Raw genomic sequence first — 19634 nt, 5'->3', positions numbered from 1 at the left:
CTTTACCTGTTGTTTTTTTGTAATTTTTTAAAGCTAGTTTTAGTTTTGTTTGTAATGTACATCGCCTTAAGACTCATGTGGGAGACAATTCATAAATGCATAAAATAAATAATAAGCAATATAGGTTGTGCTATCCAGCTTTTCTTGGTGCAGAATTTGGGCTATATTTAGCCATCATCGATTTAATTGGGGGATGACTCATCTGTGAAATGACACAGTCTGAACTTGTCCCAAGTAATGCAGACTCACAGTGTGGATGGATCACCGCTGAAGACAAGCTGGATGCCTAGAACCCTTGCAGATGATGAATCAGTTTACATGAAACTGGAATTCCTACAGCAGCACTTATGCATTTCTCAAGGGAAAAAAGAGAAGTCCATCTTTTTGAAGTTGAATGCAAACAGGGGCCAATTCCTTTGCAATCAGGCCATTCGCAATGGGGTTTACTGTTGGCTTTAGATTAGCAATGAAGTCAGGGCTGGTGTGGGGGCCGGCAGCTGTTAATGCCTATCGCTTGCTGTTGACAGGCATTAATAAAAACCTAATCTGAGGAAATTATGAAAAACCTCCTCTTTATGCAATCTGGTTTATGTTTTGGCACGTGGTACGAATTGGCTGGGTTTTCAAGGAGAAACACCTAGTTTCTGCTTTCTCCAACTGGAAGCACCAAACATGCATTTTGTTTTATTGTTAGGTGTAACTGTCTATGATAATTGTGAAATAGCAATGAGCACACTTCTGTTGGCACAGAATGTTAGGAAACGGATCCTTTAATATCCTCCCCCCCCCAAATCATAACTTGATTATCAAAACCACGTGGACTTCACACCATTGTTGTAGACTGTTATGGAAAAGAGAAGGATTGGAGCTATCATTGCAGGGAAACAGGCTTTCAGAAAACCAAGGCCATTCATTCTTTGCCATTATACTAATTAAAGCATTATGAATATCCAAAATGTTTTAGAACATGGGATGAAATGATCCAGCCTTGGGAGTTGAACTCTCATCAAGCACACTGCTTCAAATACAGAAAATGTGATATTTTGGCAGAAAGTCCCAACAGAAGAAGGGTGTGTGCATGTGCGTGCGTGCGCGCATGTTACAATGCTTTATTTAAATTCCACTCCTCCAATTGCAATGGAAAAAGCAATGCAGGCACAGGAAGATGCCATTTAAGGGTCCAATCTGTGGATCTTCATGAGAGCCATCAAATTGAATGGGAGCTGTGCAAAGGACATCCCTGGAGTGAATGGGAGCTAGTTTCACCACCTACCCTTGCACACCTCCTTTCCTTTCTGTGGATCATGGTTGGGAGAACATTCTGCAGGATTATACCATTACAATTAAGTGCAATTTCAACTAACAAGCACCCAGTGAAATCTCCATTGCTGTATGGTCTCATTTTGTGTGTGCACAGGCAAGAGAGGTTCTTGTTTTTGTTTTAAAAGTGCTTTCTGGAAGAGAGAGAGAGAAAGAACCAAACACACACACAAACACACAGAGCACTCAATGTAATAAAGTCAATTTAAAATTTGTTCTACCAATCTTTTGCATCTGTAATTTTCCCATTAAACGTAAATGCCCATGAGGCATGCCATTTGCATTACATTGCATTTGCAGTCTTTAAAACAAACTATAAATCCCCCCTTCTTGTTTTGTGTGATTGATGTTGTGTGCATAAATACCACCATAAACCTCAAAGGGGGCTAACAGTGACAGTAAATTAAAGTTTTTGAGTCTGCCAGTATCACAGCCCTTGAGCCCTTGATCTTAAGAAGCATTGTTAACCTCCGTCTCATTGCCCTCTTGAACTCACCTCTCTCTCTCTCTCTCTCTCTCTCTCTCTCTCTCTTTCCCCAGGTCTGCCCCTATTCTGAATTTCTTGGGCAACACCTTCACATCCATAGAAGCCACACCAGGGTGGGAAGATGCCTTTAATTAAAATGAGGGTCTGCAGCTACTTTACAGATTGGGGTATGTGGCCCCAGAGCTGTGCAGCTCTGTTTGCAGCAGAGGAGGTTTTATTTTATTTTATTTATTATTGGATTTATATCCCACCCTTCCTCCCAGTAGGAGCCCAGAATGAGGTTAAGGTGAAAAACATGGGGGTGGGGCAAGTATGGCTTGGCTTGCCGAAACGACCAGCAGTGACTACTCAGCTTATTAAGAAGCTCTGGTCCCGTGGAGGGCTTGCCGCTTTGGTGGCAGGCCACCCCTATTCATTGGCGATCATTCGTGGCCAAGTAAGATTGTCTTCCAAGATAATTTGGTTGGAAGACGCCTGTGTGTGAATTTGTTTTACGTGGGGAGATCGGCGCACAACAATCAACACACAAACTTGACAGAAAAAGGTTTTGATCCAATGGCATGGATACCACGATGATTGGAAGTCTTTTATCTGCTGCAGCCTTCATCCGCCTTCACAGCCATTGTAACATACACATTGTTATCCTCTGCCTGTTCTGCCGTTGAGGACATTCTTGGATTGGTCTTTGTCTGGTTCCTCTCCCTTGACCTTACCACCATGGGTGACCCTACTGGGAGTACATCTCTCATAGGGTTCATTGCAACATGCAAGCCCACCCACCACTACTAGGTGACGATCCATCGAGTGGGAAGGGTGAGATATACATTTATTAAATGTATATCCCACCCTTCCCCTAAAAGAGCCCAGGGAGGCAAACATGGCAGCACTAAAACAAGACAATTAAAACTTCTAAAAGCAGTTACAAGCAACCTACTAAAAAAGTTTGAAAATCCTAAAAGCAATCACCTACTCTCACAACCAATATTTTCAGGGTCTTTCAGGCATCAAATGCCTGGGTAAACAGGAATGTTTTGAAATCTGTTCTAAAACATTAATAATAAAGATGATTGATGCACCTCACTAGGGAGGGCAATCCACATACAGGGAACCACCACCAAGAAAGCCCCATCACAGGTCACCGCCAACCGGCAGAGACCCCCCCCCAGTGGTGGCACTGCCAATAGGGCCTCCCCTGCTAATTGTAGGGCCTGAGATTGTTGATAATGGGTAAAGTGCTCTTGTAGGTACTTGGGTCCCAAACTGTTATAGGGCTTTGCATGCTACTACTAATACCTTGAATCTACCCCATTTCACTTTTGCATGGGATGTGTTCAGACCAGAAGCAAAGGGCACATTCCATCCAGGAAAACAAACAAACACCAGTTCAAGTCGGGTGTAAGAGGAGAGTGTGTGTCCCAAGGGCCAGAGAGGTCTAGAAGGCCGCATTCAGCCCCATAACCTGATGTCCGCCCACCCCACCTTAGTAGGTGGCTATCCATGCCAATCCCAGATGCTAGCCCTGAAACAATGGTAGAAATGAAGACTTTAGTTCAATGTGGCTTGGTGATTACAGGTTTTCACATTGTGTGGCAAAGGATAACGTGTTAACAAAGGACCCTACATGTAGACACTGCAGCTAATGTTTTGTACAGACACAAGCATAAAAAACCCTTAGAATTCCAATTTTACTTATGGTCACACTTAAAAAAAAAAAATCCCGATCCCGTAAGTCAAGAATCAATTTAAAGAAATAACTCCAATTACTCTCCACAGAGTGCACTGGGATATGTGTGGAGGAAGACTACATACAGGATTTGTAAAGTCTTCCAGGAAATTATTCTTCAAGACCTAGGTCAAAAGAGGAAAGAGAGTAAGAGAAAGAGATGAAATGAGGAAGGGAGAGGTGAAATCCAGGAAAAGAGAAAGCTAATTAATTAATTCAGGTTATTAATCTATCCCAGTTGTCCTTGGAGCATCTTAGCAGTGGTGGAATGTTCCACATTGATACCAGCTGATGTACTGACTGATATTTGTACATCTCTGAGTTTTTAAGGAATTCATTTCAGTGCTATAAGATTACACAACATTTGATGCGCGCACACACTCACAAATCAGATCACATCCAGGGAGATGCCATTCAAGCCTTACTTTTTGAATAAACAGAAACAGAGTTTTAAGACGACCCTTAAAAAAAACCTCAGTTATATTTTGACATTCTCTGTGCACACATGGATATCATCACAAGTATGATCTCATTCTACATGTTCCCTTAAACCAGGGATAAGGAGCCTCTGTTGTTGCTGTTGGACTGCAAATCCCATCGCCCCTGGCTATTGGTCACGCTAGCTTGTGATCAATGGGAACTGGAGTCCAACAACATCTGGAGGATACCATGTTAGGCACTCCAGCATTAAATGAAGGGATTCAGAAGCAAAACTAATTAGTAGCTCAGTGGCAGAGCACATGCTTTGCCTACAAACATGCAGAAGGAAATCTTGGAGTGATGCTGCCACTGGAAGTAGACAGAAGCGAGCTAGATGGATGAGTGAGTAGTCTGGCATGGAATAAGGTAGCTTCAAGTTACAAGAAAAATATTTTTGTTTCATTATCATCTTCATTCCTACTATGAAAAAAACCCATTCATTCCATTATCCATTCATTCAAATCACATTCACTTTCATTTCCCATTGGTTTCAATGGTGCTCTTCTGCTGCCTCTGACTTCTGTGTTTTCCATCTCACTGCCATGAAGTTGTCAGGTACTTTGTGTGCACACAGGCATGCATGCACGCACACACGCACGCACACACACACACAGAGTTCATCTCAGTTGCCTCTTCCAACTGCATGTTGTAATTTGCAACTGAACACCTGAGTCATCTGGGAGGTAGACATTTTTGTCTTGAAAATCTCACCATAAAGAAACGTAGGGTAGGGATATACGTGATAGAATATGACGTAGTTGTTGCCTTTGGTATGCAATGAGAGGGGAGAATGGGGACACACTAACTGCAGCTCTTCCACCATGTCCCAGTCAACAGCCTTCCAGCCCTCCATTAACTGCAGAGTGAATTTCTGTTGCTGAGATGAGATGGAGGAGGCAGAGCAAGTTAGTGCATCCTTGCTCTCACTGCACACAATTCTAACTGCATGAGTAGAACAGTGACTGCATGGCACATCTCTTAGGCTGAACTAGGAAGCTTTCCCAGAGCTTTCATCCAAGCTCTGGGTGTGTCCCTGGTCTTGCTCACAAGTCCTTTAACCAGGGATAGCTAACCCGCAGTGGCACCCCAAGACCTTGCCATTTTGTTGTTGGTAGAAAAAAATGCTGGGTTGGCAGGACCCATTACCCTGATACAAATCAAAATCACCTCCTCTTCAGCCATCAGATAGATCATTTGATGAGCAGAGTGGTTTAATAATCAATTCCTCTTCCCAGGAAACTCTGGGGATTGTAACTCTATGAGGGGAATAGGGGTCTCCTAACATCTCTCAGCACCCTTAACTAACTACAGTTCCCAGGCTTCTTTGGGGGAAGCCATGGCTGTTTGAAGAGGTATGATGTTGCTTTAAATGTATAGTGCAGATGGGGCCTAAAGGGAGAATCTACCTAATTTGCACTTTTCGAAGCAATGCAAGAAGCAAAACAAAGCCATCCTTCAAAAATTCACACTTCTTTGAATTTTGCAACGTAGTTTTCGCAGCAAGTAATGTGTACAACAAAAATGCATTTACTAGGGTAAAGTGTGCATTAAAAATGCAAATATTGGTGAAAATAACATACAAAAATGCATTATATTAGGAGAGATTGCTTTGCAGAAATGTGTAGATTAGGCAAAACTGCATACAAAAATGTGTATATTAGGAGAAATTCACACTGAAATGCTAATGAATTTTGCCCTAGTATATGCGTTTTGGTACACATTGTGTCAATTTTGAAGGTTGGCTGCATTTTGATCTACATATTGGTTCAAAAAGTGCAAAATAGGTAGGCTCACTTTTGAAAGTGAACTGAATCAAATATTTACACACACACACACACACACACACACACACACACACACACACAGAGAAATTATTTAGAGGACTATGATTTGACTCCTGAGCTTCTCCAGGGTGGTGAACAATCAAGATTTATTGGAGTTTTCCGCACACTGGGAAATGAAGCCACCGAATCTCATTAGCATGCCTATTAAAAAAGCAGAGTCTGGGGTACATCTCAGAAAAGATGTTTTCCTTTTTCAACTGTGCAGCAAACTGTGAAGTACAATAGGGACATGAACTATTTTAGCACACTTTAAGCTTACGGACGGGGGAAAGGTAGCCTATTCCATCACCCCACCGCCCCCAAACCCTTAAGAAAACTCATTGCTTCACACTGTTATCACAATTTTCAGAATCAAACTGTACCTACATTTACTTCCAGACAGTCAGCATATGATGCCAAGTTTGAGGGACTGTGGTGAGTTATTTAGGAGAGAACGCAATGGGGGAAGGACATGAACAATGACCGCTTGAATTCAAGTTAACCCCAATTATAAACTTTCACCTTTGTTAATTGGATTAATTTGTCAGTAGGCACAGCGTTATAGAAATACAGCAATCCAACTTTTGCACCGTTTATTAAGAGTTCACATGTGCAGTCTCCAAACTATTTATGTCAAATAATCAATCCTGTTTCAACTGAATAGATCTGCAGTAAGCAGAGGCATATGGGTACAACGGCCTCATACTGGGTTAGACTTGTGGTCTGTTTCATTCAGAATGACCCACTATTTATTTATTTATAAAAGTATTTCTATACCACCGTCTCATAAAATATCAAGGTGATGTACATCTATATAAAAACATTTTTTTAAAGAATAAAAAGCAGTATAGAACAATCATTAAAATGACTGGCTAGCCAAGAAAATTCTAAAATAACTGCATAGGCCAAATCTCTCTTGGAGGAGTGTTCCACAGCATGGGACTGGCTTTTGCCTCTCTGGACTGCGTCCATCAACTCTGATGGTGCTTCTGGCCTGCTTGGATGGAGAATACAGAGGGATGAGTGATTGTATGTTAGGGATGGGTGAGAAATTTGAATCCATTTGCATTTGAAGCCGAATCTATCAAATTCACACTTTCTGAAACAATATGAGAATTGAAACACAGCCAGCCTTCAAAATTCACACTTATTTGAATTTTGCAACACAGTTCGCCAACCAAACAATGTTTACAAAAATACACTTTTTAGGGGGAAAGTGTGCATAAGAGTGAATATATAAGTGAACACAACACACAAACATGCATTTATATGATGAGAAATTGCTTGCAAAACTTTTTACATTAGTCAAAACTGCCTACAAAAATGGGTTTATTAGGAGAAATTTGCAGTAAAATGCTGGATAATTTTCATGAGTATTTTTTTTTTTGAAAAAGTGCAAATTGCTACAGGAATGTGGAGAACTGAATTCAAGATTGGAAAAAAATGAGAAACAGAGACAACCGAAATTGACAGAACTTTCCATCCCTAGTGTGTGTAGAAACTATCCTATTGTGCAAAGGTAAAATTTACATCCATTTCTCCACCCACCTTTGCCTCTGGCCCCTCCCATTTTCACTCATATATGCATTTTTTGTGCACACTTTCCCCTAATAAACACATTATTTGTACACATTATTTGGTTGGAGAAGTGAATCACAGAAGCTGGTAAATTTCAAAGGATAACTGCATTTTAGTGTGCATATTGTTTCTGGCAGTGTGAATTTGTGAGTTTTGTATTAAAATGTAAGCTGAACCAAATTTCTCCCCCAGCGAAGGGTTAACACTATTGAGTGTCTGTGTATGCACCCACATAGCAGCTGGCTTGTAGTTCACATAGTTTCACAGCAATCAGCGAGGGTTTCAGCAAGCACGAGGGAGTTTAACATTAAAGGACTTTTGCACATGTGCCTACAAGGCAGCTGGCTTTGGGGGGAGTCTGGTCTGTTGAACGCTGACTGTCAGGTTACATTTCAGGCCGGAGGATATTTTTGGGAGGAAATAGCACTTGATTCAGAATACAGCTGATCGCTGAGACCTGGACAAATCTATATGCAGAGCTAAGCAGTTGCAAACTTCAGTGCCATTGACGCAGCAGCTTTTTTATTTAAAAGATTTATGGGGGGGGGAAATGGAAATGGACTGCCTTCAACTCGATCCCTGGCAACCCTATGAATAGAGTTTTCATGGTAAGCGGTATTCAGAGGGGGTTTACCATTGCCTTCCTCTGAGGCTGAGAGGCAGTGACTGGCCTGAGGTCACCCAGTGAGCTTCGTGGCTGTGTGGGGATTCGAACCCTGGCCTCCCAGATCATAGTCCAACACTCTGACCACTGCTTTAAAACAATAGCAGCAGCAACAAGTGGTATAAATATTTTTTGTTTTAAAAAGTAACACATAAGCCTGTGTGGAAGGAAAGGTTTTTAGGAAGTGCTAAACAAAAAGGGTAAATGTACTGCCTTCAAGTTGATTCCTACTTATGGCAACCCTCTGAACAGTGTTTTCATGAGGCTGAGAGGCAGTGACTAGCCCAAGGTCTCCCAGTGAGCTTCATGGATGTGAGGGGATTTGAACCCTGGTCTCCCAGGTCGTAGTCCAACACCTTAGCCACTATACCATACTGGCTCTAAAGGAAGTGTTAAAAGAGCCATAGAATTACAATGCAACAATTTGACATCTTTATCTATTTAAAAGCATTTATATACCACTTAATATTTCATAGGAACATAGAAAGCTACCTTATACTGAGTCAGACCATTGGTCCATCTAGCACAGTATTGTCTACACTGACCGGCAGGGGCTCTGCAGGGTTTCAAGGCAGGAGTCTCTCCCATCCCTACCTGGAGATGCCACTGGAGATTGAATCTGGGACCTTCTGCATGCAAAGCAGATGCTCTGTCACTGAACTATGGCCCTTCCCCATGCCACTTTGAACAATATCAAAAATGACAGTGACCAGCAGTTCACCTGACCAACAGCCCTAATGAGGGAAAGCCCGTGGGAAAGGAAAGGTTTTTAGCAACTACTAACAGCATACAATCATAGGATGTTCTATCCATGGGAAGGGCTGCAGTTCTGTGGTAGAGCACCTGCCTTGGATGCAGAAGGTCCCAGGTTCAATCCCCAACATCTCCAGGTAGGGCTCAGAGTGAACCCTGCCTGAAACCCTGGATAGCCTCTGCCAGTCCGTGGAGACAATACTGAGCTAGATGGGCCAGTGGTCTGACTCAGTATAAGTCCCCTTCTTATGTTCCTATGCTCATGGGAAGCACCACACTAATGGCCCAGTACTAGGCCCAGGCTATGGTCTGAAGGCACATGAGGCCAGCTCCCTGCTGAAGCTAAGCAGGGTCAGGTCTGGTCAGTGCCTGGATGGGAGACCTCCTGGGAACCATATGTAAGCCGCCTTGGGTTTCATGAATAAAGAAAGGCAGAGTATAAATATAGCAATTAAATAAATACTAGCCAACCTCCAGGTGAATTACAGGAGCATGCAATGTCACCAAGAGAGCCTTGGTAGATAAACTGAGCAGGTGTAAGGGGAAAAGGGGGTGTCCCAAAAAACTGCTCTAAGTTGAAAACTGGTCCAAGTTGCTTATATACTAGTAATAAAACCTTAAATTTGGCCTGGTTGCATGTTGATGGCCTGTGCAATTCCTTTAAGAGAGGTGTTATATATTGGTGGTCGGTTGCTCTATTAAGCAACCTAGCCACTGCATTTTTTTTTCGCTAGCTGCGCTTCCGGACAAACCTGAATGTGTGATGTTCCTGTGTTTCTGGGATTACCACCTCTTGATTCCCAAAAGCCTGAGTCAGGAAATCCCCAGGAAGTCCTCCTCAGCCTGGGTCAGATATGGCCTCTGAACCATAAGCTTCAGCTCTACCACCTTTTCCCAAAAGGTGACCACTAGCGTAATCTCTCTGTACAATTAATATAGGTGCGGTATAGGACCTTAGTATGGTAGCACTCTTGATCAAGCTGACACATGGGATTTGGGATCAAACACATAAACTTTATTATATACAAGATGTTAAATGTGATATTAAATGAATAAGTTGTTATTGTCTCTATCCTGCCTACCTATCCTACCCCACTAATCCCAATGAAATCCTCCCCCAAAACCACAGCCTTCCAACTAGATGTTCTCTTCTTGATCCCTAATCCTATCCAACTCTAACTGTCAAACCCCAACAGTTTTTCTCTTTTTAAAACTCCCCTCGGATTTCCCACTGACACCCTCCCACCGGTCAGTCATATTTCATCTGCACCTACTAGCATTATATTAACACTTTCTTACCTGGACACAATTTCAAAACAGTTTTAAACATATAAATAATTCTGATTTTGTTAAAGACCACATTGCAATAATCACATCTCGAGGTTGCCAATGCATGGACTGCTGTGTCCAAGTTATCCCTGTCCATAAATGGTTATACTTGGCGTACTCCTATGGTAGGAAGATCCGTCACTCTGTAGCAGAGTATCTGGCTTGCATGCAGACAATCCCAGGCTCAATCCCTAGAATATCCATTTGGAACTGCAGTAGCAAATGGCATGCTGTGGCAGCGCCCAATTGACCTCCCGACAGCCGAGGCGCTGCTACTTACCTGGAGAGAGATGGGAGGTGGGGAGGTCAATGCAGTGCAATGTAGCAAGGTACAGGGGTGCTGGGTTGGCTCCACCGGTGCATTTGCATTCCAAGGACCTCTCTGCCACCTTGGCCATCCTGTCCTAGTAAGCAGCAGCGACTCAGCTGCCAAGAGGTAAAACGAACATTGCTGCCCTATTGTGCATGCAGTACTGTAGGGCTGGGAGTGTTCCCCTACTGGAAAACCCTGGGGAACACAGCCAGTCAGTGTAGACAGTACTGAACTAGCTGGAACAATGGGCATGACTCAGTATAAGACAGCTTCCTATATTCCTATGTTTCTCTCCTAGATACTATTTCCCCTTCTGGTTCTAGTTCCCCAGATGCCACCCAAGCTGTGACCTCCGAGTTGCCTAGATTCCATTGTTGTCTGTGGGAGATGGCAACTCAATCTTTGTTCTGAAACAATCAAAGCCTCCCACGAAACGAGCAAACAAATTAAACCCAGATTATGGAAATTACGGAAGTCTTGCTGTTTTATGCAATGCTTATTAGAGATCCAATTATTTGGGGGATAATTTAAGGCTGCCTCTTTTCCCATTGAATCTGCTCACCTGTTGAAAGCTGATGAGCTCTCAAGATGGACCAGACCATGCTAATGTACATTGACACTAAATTATGAAAACAATAATCGTGGTTCACCAGCCCCCTTTTGTGGAAAACTGTTTATTCTGATTTCAGTGCCAGCTGTCTCAAACTTTAATTTAAGTGCTAGCTTGAGGCAAGACATTTGGAATACTAGTTGAGAGTGTTTTATAGCCCAAACAATATGTTTTACTAACCTCAAATACTATGGTGATGATGATTTTAATGGGAAGTATAATTTGTGTGCAGGGGGTTTCGGGATGAGCTTTGGTTTACCCCAAAATAGGCACATAGTTGGGGGGAGAACCCTTTGAGGCTTCTGACTTAACTAGCTGCCAAATCTAAGATCAAGTGAATGAAGGACCCACAGGGGGTGAGTTGAGGGGAGGTGACAGAAGGAGGGAACTTCAAATTGAAAAGCAAAGCCATAGCAAATCATTTACCACGCTACCTAGTGCTTAACGACAGATGACTGTGTGAGTGGGACAGGTGGGCATGGGGGGTGGTAAGGGAAAAGCTGTGGGCACCATCAAAGAAATATATAACCTGGAGAGCCTGAGTAAGTGCCCATAAAATAAAGGCCATTGGTTAATCTACCTCAGTATTGACTGGGAGCAGCTCTTATTATATTAGAACCCAAGGGGGAATCCAATAAAGCTGAAAGGTGGAAGCTGCAGGACAGTCGAAGAAAGTACTTCTTCAACATGCCACTTAGTCAGACTATGGAACTCCCTCCCACAAGGTGTAGGGATGGCCACCAACTTGGATGGTTTTAGAAGAGAATTAGAGAGATTCATGGAGGATCAGTGGCTATCACCCAAGATGGCTATGTTCTATCTTTCAGTAATGGAGGCAGTAGGCTTTTGAATACCCACTGCTAGGAATCACAAGTGTGGAGACCACTGTTGCTCTCATGTCTTGCTTGTGGGCTTCCCATAGACATCTGGTTGGCAAGTATAAGAACAGGATCCTGGACTAGTTGGGCTTTGGGCTTCATCCAGAAAGGCTCATGTTATGCCCTTATGTCTTGTAGGGTTGCCAGGTGTCCAGAATTTTCCTGGAGACTCTGGATTTTTGGGGTCCTCTCCGGGTCTCCAGGTGAGTCAGCTTAATCTCTGGACTTTCATTTTTTTAAAAAAAACAAGTAAATTTCTAGGTGGTCTGGTTCCTGAACTATACACGAAAATGTCAGCTGCCCCCCTGCAACTTCTGTGAAACAATCTCTTATCTGGCAACACTATAATGGGAAAAACCACAAGGTGGAATTCTCCTTTCCCCCTGCACAACTTTTAAAGATACAGAAGACCTCTTGGTTGCCAGGGCCAGCCTCCAAGAGGTCTTTTGTATCTTTAAAAGTTGTGCAGGGAGAAGGGAGAATTCCAACTTGTGGTTTTTCCCATTATAACGTTGCAAGAACACCTGCACTTGGCTGATTTTCTCTTCTCCTAAAGGTACAGGATCAGGAACAGGGATTGAACCTGACAACCCTAAATGTGACCCTTGGGCAGTAAAAGGGTTCTTACCCCTGAAAGGACTGTCTCTGATAGGCCTTCAAACAGAGAACTGTCTTACGAAAATGAAGATACATGCTCACCCAGAGTACAGAACAGACTCTTGTGAAAACCACATCAGTGGAAACTACTCAGAGTAGACCCATTGAAATTAATGAGCCTAAGTTAGACATGTCTGTTAACTTCAGTGGGTCTACTCTGAGTAGGACTAGCATTAAAGACCACCCTAGGTTTCATGCTTTGGGGTATGATATGTGTCTTGTGATAGGGTCCAGATCTAGGTTGAGATCCATCTATCATACATGTAAACTGAGTTTTATTAGCCTCGTGTTAGAGTACGCAGGAAGGTGGACATCCTCTTAATTAATCTTGTTTTAACAGACCAGCAATGAACTGGGCCCAGGGGAGTCTAGCCATTTTTATTTGTGAACACACTTACTGGAAAGTTTGATCACCACCGCTGAGACATTTTGAGTGGAAATGCCCTGATGGGAACTTGAAAAAGAAAGAAAAATCTTAAATCAAAACAGCACACCTCAAAGGCACCCTGAAAACCAATTAAAACCGTTTTGCCGTGTACAGCAATGATAATGTTTCCTAAATGCTCCTAATTTTCAACATCTGTTATGCCTTGTCAGGAGTTCTGCTCCCCCACCCCCAAGACAATTTTTAAAGATTTCTGCCAAAGTAATTCAATTTAAAGCTTTTAATGTCAACTCAACGGGTCATGCAACTTTCCCCACGTCTGCGTTTGCTGCTCGGAGACAAGGCAAGAAGTATGACGAATGCTTTTCGGCAGAGGATTTTTATTCAGAGCAAATTGCAATGGCATCTTGTTTCATTATTTGCAAAGCGTGCTTTGAAAACATTGCACCCTTCCCCCTTTTTCCCTACATGTGTACAGCACCCGATATTTGCAAGTTATTTTATTGGTCTGGTGAGTTATTTGCAGTTCTTCTGCATTGCAGACAGTAATTCTCAACCAACGGCAATTATTTGCAAAGTGCTATTGTAACTGTTCCTCCACAGTCTGCGGAACTGTTTGCTAAACAATAAACTCAATCGTGCATTCATTTTGGCAAACGTTACCCTAAGCGAGTGAGCTGACACAACGTTCCTCCTCATTTCACAAACGGCCACTGAAAAATGTTCCTTGGTAGTCTTCAAAGAGCCGAGGAAGTTATTAAATTAATAACCGCCAAGTGTGCTGAATCTTTATTTGAAAACAAAATACCCATCACTCTCAAGAAACTTGGCTAGCCTTGTGAAAAGTCATTCGGCTGCCCTTCCCTCAAAATTCCTCAGACGTTTTCACAGCAAATTCCACAGGAACATGAAAAGCTGCCTTCTACTAAGACAATCTAGGTCAGTATTGTTTCCACTGACCGGCAGCTCCACTGCAGGGTTTCTGACAGGAGCCTCTCCCAGCCCTCCTTAGAGATTCTGGGGATTGAAACTGGGACCTTCTGCATGCAACGGAGATGCTCTGGCACTGAGCTACGACCTTTTCATTTGAGGCAAAATTTGGTAATAACCTTGAAATGTGCAGGTTCTCCTTGAGAAATCTGTCTAGTCTTATCAAAACTTATCACTGCTGCAGGACCCAGCATCGCTCCACTCTCAAGGTAGCCCATTCATCCTTCTTAACCTGGCCTGGCTATAAATAATTCCAAGTCAGGCCTAGGTCTTTGCGTGAGCAACAGTCCACCTGGCCTAGAGTTCGGTCTCTTGTTCCCCAGCCCGTGTTTGTTGTCTACTGATCATTGGTCACATCATTCAGACTCTACACAGTCTCTTCGTACCTAGGATGGGCGGATCTGTCAATTTTGGTTTCTCTTGGTTTCTCCTTTTTCCAGTCTTAAATTCAGTTCTGTTTGCAATAATTATTATTTTCTTTTTTAAAGTTCTCATTAAAAAATTCACCAGCATTTTTGTGTGAATTTTCCCTGCTACACACATTTTTTTTGCAAAGTAATTTCCCCTAACACAATGCATTTTTGTATGCTGTTTTCACTGATATACACATTTATGTGCACACTTGCTGGAGGACTGGATTGCTAAGTTGGGATAAGGGTGGCTGTGTTTCAGTTCAGCTGTTTTGGAATGTGCAAATTAAGTAAGTTCACCTTTAAATGTGATGCGAATTGGTAACTCAACAGACTTATTAAACAGGGTTACATGCTGCTCTTTGGCATGTCCTAAGCACAGGTCTGTGGCAGGGTTTCTCCTAACCCAAGGCAAGAGAGGGAGGCTCATTTTTCGCAGTGGTCTGTGTGGAGGTTATCCCACTCTGATATCATGTGTGATCTTTGATTGCTCATTCAGGCTTTTGCCTTTGGCCTTGGGGAAGCAGAGCCCTGTTGCACAACTGGATTTCAGAGTCCTGACAAGTTTCTCTATGCATCCCTGTCTGATGTTACCAATACGTCTGCATTTATTATTTTATTATTTATGAAAGACATCGATATATCGCTTAATTCTTCACTTTTTTTGCAGCAGTGTACATAAAAACAATTCCTACATAAAATGAAACAATAAAACAATGAAATCATCATAAAACTGAATACTACCTTAAAGTGCCTGTTGGAACAAGAAAGTCTTAGTCATGCCCCTGAAGCTCAGCAAGCAGGATGACTGTCTAATCTCAAATGGGATGGAGTTCCACAGGTATGGGCCCACAACATGGCTTCTAGTCATAACGAGGTGTGCATCTGAGCCATGGGGAACCACTAAGAGAGACTCCCTGGAAAGATCTCAGTGATCGGGCCAGGATATAAGGGATGAGGTGGTCCGTAAGATATTCTGGACCCATGTTGTTAAGGTCCTTGTAAATTAATATAAGAACCTTGAACTTGGCCTGGTATGGGCAACCAGTGCAAGCTTGTAAGCACTGGAGCTATGAACTGGCTGTAGTCTGTCCCCATCAACAGTCTAGCTACAGCATGTTGAACCAGCTGGAACTTCCAAACCAGGCACAAGAATAGGCCCACAGAGTGCACTGCAATAATCAAGTCTTGAGGTTACCAATGCATGAATCACAGCAGTCAGGCTATCCTTGTTCCCGTAGAGCATAAATCAGTAGCCAGAATTGAACAGACAACACTTTCTTTTCCCACTACTTATTTATTCATCCTCAGCTCTGGCTCAGACTCTCCCTGAAATTGGTTGCCATCAAGGACTGCCTGCTTGCTACAACTTCAGCTACTCCTGACCTCAACTTCAGTTCTCCCTAGAAGATGGGAAAGGCCATAGTTCAGCAGTAGAAACATCTGCTTGGCCTACAGAAGGTCCCAGGTTCAATCCCCAGCATCCTCATGAAGGGCTGGGGAAGGGTTAGGATCTGAAACTCTGGTGATCTGCTGCCAGTCAGGGTAGGCAATACTGAGCTCGAAAAGCCAATGGTCTGACTCAGCATAAGGTATCTCCGCATGCTCATTGTGCATCATACCCAAGGTCACCATCTCCAGCTAGGATTGGGGGAGATCCCTGTCTGCAATCCTGGAGAAATGCTGCCAGTCAGTCAACAATGTGCTAGATGGACCAATGGTCTGACATATGGTCCTTATGTTCCTAGCAGAAAGTCCCCTTGATTTGCCATTTCACTAGCTCTTCCTCCATTTTGGCCGTCCTGCGGACTGTGGCCAGCACTGTGCCCAGCTCCCAGTCAGCCAGAATTCATGCGTCAGGCCCTCTGTCCTCAGCTGCCTACAGCCTAGCACCCACAGAAGGCGAGAGAAGCTACGCGGGGCCATTGTGTATGTCAGCACAGAGGTGGCCCACCTTGTGATGTGGTGACAGGGAATGAAGCTGTGAACCTTTCAGCATCAACCACGCCTGACATCCCTGACCAGCACCCGGCTACCAAGGAGAGTCCTCCCCCCAACACACACACACCAACCGTCTCTTCAACCCAGCAGTCCCTCTCCACTAAAGGACTCAAAGGTCAATTCTCAATGAAGTCCTTACTTACTTGAATCAATGTCGCCTTGATTCTTTGTGAAGGGTGCAGCAGGCATAAAATGTGATATTGATTCTCGAGATGCAGTGTTCCTTTGTTCCCAGCCATTTCAAAAAATGCAAAGTATTTCTTTCATCCCGCTGCAGAGCATGTCACCTTAAACAAACCTGAGGTCAGCAACCTTTCCTGCCATTTCATGTTTTGCTTGTGCCAGCTCCCTTTCGCCCCTCCTCTTTTTTTATCAACTCTCTTCTCATTTGTATCTTCCTATCCTTATATATATAATACTCTCTTATTTTATATCTATAATACTCTCCTATTCTTATCTACTATTCTAATTTCTGTCTTTCCACCCCTTTGATCTCTAGAGTACTCTTGAAATTTTGATCTAATTTATCGTATCTGCCTCTCTTGATGATGCCCTTACCCACCATTTGACTGTTAAACAGAAACTCATTCCCACCTGATTCCCTATTCATTTTTAACCATTGTTTCTTCAGCCTCTCCATGCAGTGAATTTCAACTGTAAACCCAGCAAACTTTTCCCTGTTGCGCCTGGGCCTCTTCACACAGTTTTCAAAGCATACTTCTCTGTTTTGTTTTTTCAAGCTAAATGGCTCAAGCTGAGGCATCATAAGGATTACCTTTACCCATGTGAAACTGCCTGCACCTTAAGATCAGCATCAGGAGCCCTGCAGGAAGTTCGCTACTTTCAGAGGGGAGACAGTTGGCAAAGCGTGACAGGGCCTTTTCGCTGGTAGCGCCTTATATTTCCTCAGAGCCCAGGTTCAATCTCCAACATCTCCAGCTAGGGCTGGAAGACTCCTCCCTGAAACCCAGGAAAGCCACTGCCAATCAGTGTAGACAATACCGAGCTAAATGGTCCAATGGTTATAAGGCTTCCTGTGTTTCTAGTAGGGATGCTTGAGGAATTAACACTTTGCAAATTGATCTGATAGGCACCTTCTGGACTAATGTGCACATTGCAACTTTGGTCACATCCACGCCATAAAGCACACTTGTACTATTTTTATTTATCATGGCTTCTCCCCAAAGAATCCTGGGAACTGTAGTTTGTTAAGGATGCTGAGAGTTGTTAGGAGACCTCTCGCAATTCCCAGCACACTTGACAAACTACAGTTCCTGGTACTCTTTGGGGGAAGCCATAACTGTTCAAGTGGTATAAGGGTGCTTTAACATGTATTGTGTGGATGTAATCTTACCCAGTGGCTTTTGCACTTATTTATTTATTTAGATGATTTATATGTCGCCCTTTGCAAAAGCAACAGTGAAAAGCATAAATAAATAAGAATCCATACAATCCACTAAGAACACAATCCATTAAAAAAACACAACAACAAACTGAATGACAGTGACTAATAGTAGGAGCAATCAAGTATCTCCTCCTCCAGATGCCCTCCGAAAAAGATGTGTCATGACCATACACCTGAAGCTATAAAGGGATGACGGCAGACACACCTCAGAATGGGGAGAGTTCCTCATGCCAGAAGCTGTCACCAAAAAGGCTCTTCCCGGGGCCCTCGCACAATGCACTCTTACATTTAAGATAAAAGGTGAGGCCCTTCTGGCGGTCCCTCTTGTCAACTGGACAAGTTTCCCAGCAGAGTTCTTGACTCAACTCCCCCACACACATAGTATCAAAATGATATTTCAGGAATCACAGATCAATGCAGAAACAGAACCTAACAGACTTATGGGTGAACATTCGGGCTGTGCACAGCTCCCCCACCCCGTGGGCCGACGCAGGTACCACCCACCCTACTCCAGATCTGGTACTGCATAAATTTGGGGTCAGTGTTAATGTTTCATAAGTTTTTTTTAACCCTAATATGGTCAGTGGGGGAAGGAGAAGCTGTGTCTCCTTCCACCCATCCCAACAGAGAGCAGGGGGTTCCATTCTATGGTGTGCTCCTTCCCAAGTGGCTTCCCTGTGGAGAAGCACCCCGCATCCCACATGATCGAATCCTCCGCTGAACAGCTGTTGAGGAACGGTTTCGATCCTGCAGGATGGTGCTTCAGGGAGGCAGGGCATTGGGTAGGAAGAAGGAGAGGTCAAGTGGGAAATCTGATTGTGAAGGAGCACCCTGCACCCCCCATCCAAAGCCCCCCATCCCTATCTTTTCCTGGGAAGACACAGCCAGTCCAGCAGGCCTCTTTACTCTCCTAGGCATTGTCGCTGCTGCTGCTGCTTCCTGCCTGATCTCTTCAACGCCTGCCTTTCCCATCCCCTGACAGCTCTGGATCTTTCTATGAGGTCCATCCCATGGCAGTCTGGGACTGCCTCCTCCCCACTTGGGTGAAGCCTGTATTCCCCCAAATCAGCCCAATTTGGTTCAGGATTCTGGCAATTGCCCTAATCTGGAATTGACTAATTCGTTTTTTTTCTGCTCAGCAGCTCATATTTTTGCCCAGGGGTTTGTATAAGGTTAACATACTAAATATATATATTGGAGAATTGGGCAGCTAAGGGAAAGGGTACCGTTTGCTGGCTACCTCCGGCTTGAAAACTCTCCTTACACACTCCAGCACTAAGAGTATTAAAGCAGAATATCGTGAAAATGCAATATATGGCAATGGATGTCTCCAAACCAGCAATTTAGCACTGAAGCTGAGGGCAAGTTTTCTATGCACTGACTTTTAATACTCAGACGATTTGTGGCCGCGCAGAGTTCCTGCCTTAGGCCAGAGTTGTGCTGGTCGTCTAATGGGTCTAGTTTGTTTGACTGTCAGAATCACAGAGAAATGGGTAGCGGAAAAGGCCCGCACATCTTGCAAGCGGCAGAGATCATTAGAAGGTCTGTCACGAGGAGAAACAGGCTAAAGCACTTCATAGCCTGTCAAAGGTTGGTGCTGGCTTGGGAGATCATGGAAGAATCTAGGGCACACTGCTGTGGTGACTTAAGCTGCGCATTTGTATGTGAGTTGTGCATTACCTGCCGGAAGTCACCGTCTCATGCCCCTTCGATTTCGGGAAAGGGGATGGCTGCAGAGACCAGTGCAATGCCCGGCTGTGGCCCCCGAACAACAGCTCAGAGCGGGGGAAAAGAAACGATGAATGCATCTGTTGCCACTGATTAGCAT

The sequence above is a fragment of the Rhineura floridana genome, chromosome 14 (genome assembly GCF_030035675.1).
Source record: "Rhineura floridana isolate rRhiFlo1 chromosome 14, rRhiFlo1.hap2, whole genome shotgun sequence".
Taxonomy (NCBI): domain Eukaryota; kingdom Metazoa; phylum Chordata; class Lepidosauria; order Squamata; family Rhineuridae; genus Rhineura; species Rhineura floridana.
This window is presented reverse-complemented; position numbering follows the sequence as displayed.